This window comes from Cupressus sempervirens, chromosome 4, assembly GCF_028749045.1.
Source record: "Cupressus sempervirens isolate cs-2001-9-10 chromosome 4, ASM2874904v1, whole genome shotgun sequence".
Lineage (NCBI taxonomy): Eukaryota > Viridiplantae > Streptophyta > Pinopsida > Cupressales > Cupressaceae > Cupressus > Cupressus sempervirens.
In genome coordinates, this window is record NC_143121.1 from 285,263,370 (window position 1) to 285,275,330 (window position 11,961).

Here is an 11,961-nt window from a genome sequence, read left to right on the forward strand (position 1 = left end):
AAGGAACTAGTTACACCCAAGTGGTTGGAAACCTTTGTTGAAAGGAAGTGAAGTATGGTGCCTCTTTCAATGCCAATTAATGATTTGGTTAGTAAATGTTTGGGGAAAGCATCTAAGGTAAAGAAAGCTAGAACAGAATCAAGAATCAAATTTGATAAAAACTCAGGGCACTAGTCAGCTGAAATAGCCATGCCACCAGATGAAAGCTCATAGGAATCTCTAACCCCTCAGTATTATCAAATAAAAAAGGTTGAATTGGGAAAAGGAAACCACACAGTGGATATGGAGTTTTTTGAAGCTTCTAATAAGAAAATTGCAAATAGGGTGTGGAAGGATGCACAGGATAAATAAGAGATGAAGGAGGCAATGAAGAACATGGCATAGTATATCAATGCCATCCTACACATAGAAGCAAAGCCCATCAACAAAATGTTAGCAATTGTAGATGTGACTTCACTTCTATAACTAACCAACAATTCCTTGATAATCTGCAAAAGTGCAAAGCAGTTGCAAAGACAATAGGGGAGTGGGTGCAGTGTGTCTTAGATGACACTGTGAAATAGATAAACCTCTTGGATAAGGCTTCAAAGGAAATCTCTGCCATCACTAAAAAGGTAGAGCTGAGCAATGAAGGGTATGCGAAAGAAAGGAGCAATTGGGCAAAGGTGGTAATATGGTTGGAAGATATCCAAGAATTCAGACTTCAAAAATTTCAAGCCGAGTGTCCTGTAGCTAGTTTGGATGAGAAAACCTTGTATGTGATCAAAGATTGTATTGAGTGGAGGAATGAAGCATTAGTACAAGGTATGACTGAAATCAAAGAAACTCTACAAGAACTCAAAGTTATACATGAAATAATTTAAGGGGACCTCAAATATTTTGGCAAACACTGCATAGGTAAAGAGGATGACTTCACTGCCCAAGCAAAGGAAATGATTAAAGAAGTCCAAAAGAAATTCCAGGAGCTCCAAGATAAGAAGATACCATCAAGTAGGATTTTTTGAATGTAACCCACATTGAAGCCATGCTGATATTTAACCTAAAACACTTAGAAATGCATGAGGAAAAGATAGTGGAACTGAAAAGGGAGAAAGAAATCTGGAAACAATGATTCGCTTACATTGGCCTACCTCATCAATCTATTATCTCTACATTTTCAACCACCTATGAAGCATGGAAAGCAGCGAGGAATGTGGCTAGTGTGGATGGTGCTACTTGATCGGGATGCATAGTTATAGATAGTTTCTTTGTTGTTCTTTCTAGTTTTTAATTTCATGCATTTCGATTAACACAGTTGTGTTAACTAAAAGACTATTTTACTCTTGGTAGGGTAATTTTTTCAACTATCTAGCTCCATGCCTTATATAAATGTAATAATTAGTATGGCATAGGGTTAATCTCCAATAGAGTGATAAATAAAACTATTTTTGTTTTAGGTTTAATCTTAAATTTTGAAGATAACATTTCAGATTATCAGCAAACATAAATAGAACTCTATATTTTGATTTTGCTAAAGGCTTTTTGGAGGTAGATATTATTGTCTACTTCTTTGAATCTGTATTCTTGAGAATACTATTTATATCAAAAAGCTTTTGCTGTGTTTTTCATTCATTCTAAGATTGCCTATTGAAAAATTTGAGGAGTTATGAGAAGTGAATTTCATTTGATCTGCCTGCTTGTTTGCTTAACTTTGAATTATGTGGATAATATTGATGGTTAAGATCAAGTGGTTCTTTAGCATTTAGATCTACTTTATATTGATGAAATAAAATACGCTAATTCAGTATTTTTAGTAAATTGTGTTTTGAAAAGATCTTTTCTTTGGGGTAAAAGATCGAATAATTATTCTTTTTCAATAAAGGTAGATGCACCTATTTTTACCGAAGAAAAATTTTAAGCAGAGAATTCCTTAACATTCTGTAGGAATTCAATTTGTTGGTATGTATTTTTCTCTACTTTGAATATAAAATCATTTGAGAAAAACTGTTTACTAACACTATCTACTTGACACTTGAATGACTCGACACATGAGTAACTTGATACTCCTTATTTACTCGGCATGCTCTGACTTTTATGTTGTGCTTGACATATGTTACTTGTTCAGCATGAAATGAGTAAATGACTTAACTGTATAGACACTTACTTGTCAAAACCAATCTAAGATTAACATAATCATGACTTGGGAAGTCACTGATGCTAGTTTTGTCAGATTTGATAGATATTTTGCTACCAAGCTAAGGCTTCTATTGACTAGAGATAATCCCAGAATACCTCCATTGTTGATGGAGTTGATTAGACCCAAAGATCATGCTAAACGATTGAAGGTAAGCCATAACTAGGGGGATATCATCCCGTATTTAGTCTCAACTATGTTTAGAGTGTATAGTTTCCTAGGGAAACCCCATGCATTGCCATATCAAGTGCCTTTGAAGGTAGGGATTGTAGAATTCTTTTGGAAAGTGGGAGGATTATAAGAAAAGGAATTGTTGGGCAGATCAAAAGGTACTTTCCCCCCCTAGTTTACTATTATCCACAATTTTGTTTTTGTGAAGAAGAGTTGGAGGCAATTAGAATTTTTTTTAGACAAATACTAAATGGCCCAATCACATTCCCATTTTAGTGATCTTGAAAGTTTCTATGATTTATTTAAGGAAAGAAAAAAAGCTAAATCACATGAACATATTGTTTATTTTCCCAAATATATAATTAGAAATTTATTTTCACTACAGGAGCAGGAGGTTAGGAAAGAGAAATGGACACTGTATAATAGGGTGGTTGATTTTTTAAATGCCTTTGAGCCAAAATATGATCCCCTTGTTGATAAAAAATATTGGGATTTTAAAATAGACATGATTATGAATTATTTTTTTGGGTTTATGCAAACCCTAAATGAGAGGAAAGACAATTTGACTCAAACATATCTAGACAAGGCTATTGAGGTAGGAAAAAGATTGGCTAGAAGAGCAATCATAAACCCAGGCTAGTATATATTATAGAAGAGGGCTAGGTATGTTATGGGAAGACACGTACAACCAATGCCTCCATACAAGAGATAACTTTATTAAAGTCCACCTACTACACTTGCTACAAGGAAGTAGAAATTGGAATAGGGTTGTACATCCAAGATTGGAGAGTATTCTCCTTAACATACCCCTATCCGAATAGATGATGAGGACTCCTTAAGGGAGCAATTGAAATAGATGGGAGGTGAAAAGAATATTTTCATAACTACAACATAGATAGAGGAAGGAGCACCTAAAGAGCTTCCCATGCCATCATTAGCTCTTATTGTAGGAGATTTTCAAGATAGAGAAATTAACCTTGTGATGGAACAAACATCTAAGAAATTTTTGGATGATGAAAGCTTTGCAAAATCTAGATCATCCATTAATTTTTTTTGGAGGAGCAATATAAGCAATTTGAGTCAAGGTGTAAGAAGATCAAAACATAGCAAGCTGAAAGACAAGACTTTGATATTGAAGAGGAGGTCAAGGCTAGCCTTATGGAAGAATTTGGGAAGATAAGCCCTGAAGGGGTAAGGCAATTGTTAAGAGATTTAGGGGTGATAATATTACCTGAATGGGTCATTGGTAATGAAATGGTTTTTGATGCAGTTAGAAAGGCAAAAGACACCCAGTTCAAAACTAAGGAGGAAGTTTTGCAAGCCCATAAAGGGGTGAAATATAGTGATAACCACCAAGCCTTGGTCATATGGTCTATTTAGAAGAGAGACAAGGCCATAATTCAAGAAGCCTCAGACTCTAAGCATATAGGTAGTCTTATGGTCTACATGGTTGAAGAGGTAGATAGTGACAAAGTGGCCCAAATGACCAAAGAAATAGCTGATTTTGGAGTTATGGTTGCTACCAAGGAAAAAAATAATTTTGGAATTAAATGATAAATGAGAGAAGGTTCTGGAAGCTTATGAAGAAAGAGGGAGGAAGGTTTACCAACTAGAAAGTACAATTGCTCAAATGGAGAAAAGACTTGGAAAAAGAAAGATAGGCACACAATCTGGTTAGCTTAGGATTGCTCCTCCTCCTCCTCGAGTACCACCTTTTAATACCATCTCAATTGTAGAGATTTCCAATACTCCTTAGGAGCCATAAATATATACAAAAGAGGAGCTTGATGAGGAGAAGGAAAAATATGGTCATTACACGTGGAATTGGGCATTAAACATGAAAACAAGATAAGAGATACAATTTTTTATCTAGCAGATACGATAGGTTGGCCCTCATTTAATTTTGAATTGTCTAAATTAATAGAGATATGGAATGAGCTGATAAATAATGAGGCAACCTTAAGGCCAATTTTGAATAAATGGACTAGCAGGGATGATACCATTACAACCCTTTGCTGTCATGTCATAGATTTTTTTGATGAACAGGTTGAACAAACTTTTGACCAAGCCACTGATCTCTTAGATTTTGACCATAAGAGAAATTTATTATAGAGAAAGATAAATAATTGTTTCATTAAATACCTTGGTAAAAATTTTGATCTCTTTCCATATGCACTCAAAGACATGTGTTTAATAAAAGAAAAGGAGGAAAGGGCTAACAAATTGAATGAATTAATGAGCATCAGACTTAATATAGTTGCAAATGATGAAAAGTGTATTTGGTTTGCTAGAACTATAGAAGAATATGAGATAAGAAGAATATGAAGAGAGGTCTTGAAGAAAGAAAGAGAATTATTAAATTTCAACTGGCCTAATGATGCACTCTTTGACAAGTGGATTAACAAATTACTCACTAGAAAAATAGTTATTGCAAATGAAAATTAAAGAAAAGAGTGTAGATAAAGTACTGGCTATGAAAAAGGTGCAGTTAGTTGATTTATCGATTCAAATAGAGGGAATAGATGAGGAACGACCAATTGCAACTATGGACATGTCAGTTCAAACTAATGATCTGGCAAAGAATCAACCAATTGTGATTAATATCTAGATTGTTGAACTTGATACATCATGTGTAGGTCAAGTGGTCCCACAGTTGGAAGAGCAACAGATGCAACCGAGCCAATCGTCGAATGTAATAGATCAACAAGAAATTTCTACAACAAAACTAGCCCCACCACAAGAAGATCAATAATAAAGCTATTTTTTTGTAAAGATGCAATCACACACCAAATTTTGTCTTTTTGTGATAGTGACAACTTTGTCCTTTTTGTAAATCTTTTTGTGCTAAGGATAGCTATCCTTTTTCCCTCCATGCCTATAGCTTGTTGAATCTCACACTATATAAGTCATTTCCCAAGGCTAGAGGATGGTTTGAAGTTTATACAATTTCTAGTATTATGCTATTTTTTTGTAGTTGGTCCAATTAGTCTCTCTGTCAACTTTATGATGTACTCATTTTGGCAAATCTAAGAATACAGGGAACATTGAAGTATTAAGTTTTTCAATTTATGAGTTATACTTGAAGTTTATATTACTATCATATTATTTTCAAGGAAGATTAATAAAAAGAAATGTTATTCAATATCCGTGTCTCTGAATTTTGTCTCCTCTTTCATATGCATGAGGTTTTGAGATTGAAATGAACAAGGTTGTTTCATTTTAATGCAACTTGGATGGGTTGTATATCTTTTCATTGATTTCTTTTAATTCAAGAAATGCTTTGATGAATTGATAGGGTTTCTAGAGATTTGGGAGGGATATCATAAGAATGAAATTTAGAGTTAATTGCTGATAAATTCAATTGCAAGGCAATTAAATAGTTCAAGTTTTTACTAGTGTGACTCTATGTAGCAATTGATAAGGCATTGATGATCAATTCATATGCACATTGTTAGGTTCATATGGTTTTATAAAGAAAAAATCAAAATCAAATCAATATTTACTTTCTATATTGAAGAAGTTAACTATTGGTCATTGCTTATTTGTAATGTTTTCCTTCTGAATTATAGTTAGCTACTATAATCAAGGAGTCATTACATATTTAAGAAGAATTATTGACCACTTTTTGCTATAGGGGATAGATCTGAAAAGAAGAGAAAGGAGTGTGAATGAATGAATTGTGAAGAAGAATATCCAAACATCTAGTTATTTCCATCCCTAAGCTACACCCACCTTGCCTCTGCAGAGCCTAAAGTGTAGAGAGTCCCTGTACTCTGTTAATGTTGATCCAGATCTAAAGATATTTTCGGTTGAATAGAGGAAATAGCTAACCCTTAGATTGAGTTTTTTTCCTTCTACATCTTAGTATTGGGTCATTTGCAACCTGGTAGTTTTAAAACACCAACAACAGTGGCCCAAAAGTCATGGCTCCAAAATATCATCATAAAGGCTCCCTTAAATGCAATCAATATCCCTCAAAAGCTCACAAAAAGATATCTCAAATGCAATAACTTCAAAACCTTATCCATCCCATCCTAATGAATTGGTTACATTTTATCACAACCATTCATAATAGCCAAGTTTGACACTTTTAAAGGTAAAATAAATATCTGTTTTTTATTCACAAATATTAAATGATTTATAACTCATTATCTAATCAATATTAGAAGTATTAATTAGATTATTTCTTGATACTTAATTGAATAATATACTTTATTTTATAAATCATTTATGTATATATATTTTATTAATAATAAATTGTTATTGTATAATGTATTACATATTTTTATTAATATATGAATAAATAAAATATAACTATAGCTATAATAGATTATTTATTATTATTTATTTGCAATATAATTATATTATTTAATTTCTTTTACATATATTTTCTAATTACTTATTATTAAATCTTATTTAAAGTGGTGAAATTAAAATCCTCCTCTCTCAAATTTTTCTTGTCCTGAAGTAAATATCAAGTCTTATCCATGATCCTTCTTTTGTTGTATCATAATTTGCAAGCTTAACTTCATATATGTTTTATTCAAACTATGAGCAATCAGGCTATCATGGTCTTAAATGAATTCATATATGTAGGTTTGCTTTCAATTATTCTATCATCTTAGATCAACAACACATATAGAGCTAGCACAAAGCAGACACTTGAAAGAAAAAATTATAAATATGAAGACACATATCATACACGATGTAGACACATGAATGCATGAAGACACAAATAATACATGATGTGGATACATAAATGCACAGAAAAATGAAGTATACATGATATATATGCATAATACATGTATTATAAGATTCTTGCAATTTACTTAGATGGTAATACCACTCCTCTTAATTATCCAATATAATCCCAAAAGAAAAACTTTGACACTTTTGGCCTTGATGCCAAGTGTTAGACATCCATTAAGGTGGTTAACTTAGTTGGCAATTTTGTTCCTAGATTAGATGTATAATCTAAGCCCAAGAGTGAAATTGTGGTCCCCTTGGCCTTGGTGGCAAGTGTTAGGAATCCATCAAGGTGATCTACTTATATCCCCTCTAAGATTGGAGGAAGAATTACAATAGGGTGCCTTGTTACCCAACAATAGGCCCAAGGGAAGATACTTTTCCCGCCTAGCTCCATACTTCATGGGGTGACATACCTAGCGGGCCTCATCATTATCCTTAAGGGTTCCTTGTTACTCGACGCTAGGCCCAAGGGAAAATAATCTATCTCCCTTGACCCCATATGGAGTGGCGTACCTATTAGGCCTCACTATTCCCTCTTATTATCATTACCTTAAAATATAATCATTACTCTCAAGGTAGTTCCTTTGTATGATGTAACTAAGCCCATTCCACCATAGGCCTTACCTAGTGCCTTTGTATGATGTGGCATAGCCTATTCCATTGTAGGCCTTACCTTAACTTGTGGAGAAATGATCTAATATAATAAAAATCAAACCCCACACACACACACACACACATAAATAATTAATTATCTAAACATAATACACTTCATCCTAGGAGTATGATCATTGTTATATGTAATAAAAATGTCTAAATAGTAATATTTACTATACCAGTACATACTAGTTATCATTGTAGCACTTACCTTTCTAGTTGCAATTTTATTGATGTATTCTCAACAATACCACTATAGTATCCCCATTTAGGACTACTCATAATTTTTTCTCAAATTTCCAATATGATTTGAATTATGTTTATAAATGGCAATTTACTTAGTATTTGGCATTTTCCTTACTTGAAAGTAGTGATATTTCTAAACATCAAATAAGATTACCTTTGTTCTCTCCTTTGTTGAAAAAAATATTATTCATTATTCTTATTCTTTATATGATATACATGTTAAGTGCTAATTCTAATCAATCTAATTTGTCCATTATAACTATCTTCTATTTATAAACTTTTGTCCTTCCTCTTTATCAGAATATCAATTAATACACTTCCAGAATTATACTCTCTAATCCCTTTTCCCTATATCAAATACTCTTAGATATCTTGATGTTACTCCCTCCATTATTCATCCTTAGATGTGATGAATACTAAATGCATATTATAATCTCACATTTGTGCATTTGAAACTTTTCCTTTACAATGAACTATTGGTACCTGAGTTCATACTTTTCAACCTCATGTAGATCAAGTGATTAATATGCTTTTTTTTGGATTCTACACTCTCCATACAATTCCAACTTCAATCCTTGAGGATTTTTGTAAAATCTTGGCCTATCGATAGAAATATTATTGGCTCTACAAAGAGAATCAATTATGTTTATAATTAAGGCTTGGCTTAAAATTATGTGAATGATAGATGAATGCAGATGACTTCTTCAATCCTTAAGGTGATCTAAATATATATCAATGAATATTTATTCATTTAATTTATTAATTATATAGAAGAATGATAATTGAGTTATCCCTCTTGAATATGGCTTTTTTGCGAGTGTGTTCCTTATAATTGTGATACTCTTCCACACATAGGCCATTTGATAAGAAATATCACAATTTGATGAATTACATCGATGCTTAATATTGCTTGGATGCATGGTGAAAATGATTTGGTTATTGGAATATCAATGAATATGTTGAGTGTTAAATTAATGTGTTGTTATGAGTATAAATCATTGATTTAAAAAAAAATGATTTAGATATTAATCTCTAGTTTAATGTTAGATATTAACATAGCAATATTGATGGTGACAGTTATAGACTTCTCTACCTTTTGAATGATTACTCTTTGATATAGATGTCACCCCCATTTGAAGATACTACTATTTATCCATGATATAGGTTGATCTATAGATTGTGTGTCTTTAAAAATGCTAACTCGATCTCAATCTAGTTTATTGATGTGGGATCTTCATAGTAATTTTGACTCTATACTCTTTTTAGTTAGTTTATTATTGATACTCGATTTGAATTAATATCTTATCCTTTCCAATTTGGGAATGGTAGTTGATACCCCAAATTATTATACTTGGAAATACTATTGCATTCACCTCTCCTCAACTAGTCAAGAGTTTTGTACTAATGACCCAATTATCAATAAATATTTCTTCCTCATTTGATTATTTCTAAAGTTGCAATAAATATTAATTAATTATAAATGTTATATAAATAATTTATTTCAATTATGATTGGCTCAACCTATTTGGTCTTATAAAATCCCTTTTCTTGGAGGCATCCTCCATATTCATTTTTTGCCACAAGATTTTAGGATAAAATTTTTAGAATAAATAATTAAGATTTAAAAAACATGTACAACGTTATCATAAAAGTTAGAATTAATTCCTGTATATACATTCATAAAATGAACATTTACAAATGATTTAATTATAAAAATATAAAATTAATAATCATTATTAGTTAAATTCAATTTTCATTATAAGCCTACAAATTTTCAAGTTTATATGAATTACAATTAGTAAATAAGTACTTTGTAAGCATATGTTTTTGATAAGATAAATAGGTTTTACAGGGACCCTAAAACCCAAAAGTAGCTACATATACAAGGCTGATAATAAGCAAAAGAATCCCAACAAAAAAAAAAGTCTAACGGTTGATAATAAGCACAAGGCCTAGCCAACAATAGAGGCCAACAAAAAGGCCAGAACAAATTGTCTTTAACAAAACTTAGCAAAAGCCAGAACAAAAAGCCTAAAGTGAAACAACAAAAACACAAAAAGACAGAGTAAGAGGGCTACTCTTCATTCTTCTTTTCAAGATCCTACATGGTCTGGGCAGCCTCATAAATCTTCTGGTGCTCCTCAACCATCTGCTCCTAGACTTTCTCCATTTCTTGGTCCAAATTGGTAAACGTGATATCAATGGCCATATCATCATCAGATCTGGCTCTTCCTCTGTCCTTTCCATCCTCACCTACCACTAGACCCCTATCTTTGAACACATTGGTTAAGGAGAGAGATCATCTAAATAGCCAAATTATGATTGTAGTTTTCAAGATTCTTAATTCTCCTCTCAACTAGACTGGCTCTATCATCTTGATCCTCCTGATTCTCATTTTCTGTCTTCTTCTTGTTGCCTTCTAACTAAAAAACCTTCCCTCTGACCTCTTCCAGCTCATGGTATAGCCACTTGATTGATCTAAAATTATCAATCATGTTGTTATGAGTGTTGTTCAAAAGGTTCATACCCATCTCCTTAGCATTATCAGTGATGGCTAAAATAGAAGGGTCTATGAGCTCTTCCAGCTGGGGCTATTCCTGGTTTTCCACTAGAATCAGAGGATTCATAGCTTCTCTATAAATTCCCATCATCACAGTCCTTACATTAAAATTCCTCCAAGCTTTTCTCCTATTTTTGACAAGCACTTCCCCCTCTTTACCACCAGTGTTATCCTTTTCCTTCTCCTCAGGATGAATGAGGATGAGGATGAATAGGGGAAAGAGGGAGAATCATAACATCCGATCCTTGATTCAAAACCCTCTCATCATCTGCATCATCCCTCTTCCATTTCTTCCCAGCCTGTTCCTCTTTAATCTCCTCTTCCATCTCCTTGTCCTCATCATTAGAAGCCATGTCCTCCTCATCCTCATTATAATCCATATCATCTTTACCAAAGGTATGGCCATGGTCCCTTGGGCTCTTTCTTCTTGGGGTTATATCAGAGGACGACTTCTTAACATGACCCTTAATTTTTTTTCCAGAAGAAATGTTCCCCTCCTCCTCCGAGCTTATGCTCTGAATATCATCAGAGTCAAAAGAGTAACTGGAGCTACCATTGTCATCATCCACATCTAGCAAGGGATTGTTGCTAACCATCTGAGCTTTGAAGTACTCATGGATAAGCAACAACAATCCCTCATGTAGAGCAGGGTTGATAGTAGGTGTCTTCTTAAAGCTAGTGATAGCCTTACTCATGGAGTTAAGTAAATAGTAAGGGAAAGAAATTTTACTATCATGGTGGAAATTATTAAGAAGAACGAAATGATGGGTTCTTACTCGATCAAACCTAGGGTCCAGAGTAATATATTCAATGATAGCACACAAAACATACCTCCAGAGCTTCTTGATGGAATCTGTCACATAAAATGTCTCACTTTTAATCAGTTCATTCATTTCTTCAGTGCTCTTCACAAAATCCTTCACTGCATTGGTTGAGAGTTTTTTATCCCTATAAAACTTCAAACCCTCCATTGGAATCTTGGTAACCATAGCGAAAACCTCCTTAGTGATAAAAAATGAGACACCATTCACTTCACCTTGCCATCTTTTCATTAATTCACCATGCTGTTGGTGACCTTAGGATTGAAACCATGAAGTTTTGCAATGTAACTTGCAACCCTTCCCTTTTTCAACTTTTTCCAAAATTTTCCCCTATTTCTCCATTTCTCCAAATCCCCCATCGGCTCCTTTTTGCAACGTTCTCCCACCATCTCTTTAGTTTTAGTTCCTACAATTCTCATAAACTTCGAGCTCTGCAACTACTTCGCAGATGAAATTTTGGCACTGTTTCTTTGATAAGTGCCAAGATAATTCACCTTACAAAAACACAAGAAGTAAATGATGATTTCGACCCACAAAACATGTCAAAAAGACAATGATAACCTCAACTACTTGCGAAAACCAAAAAT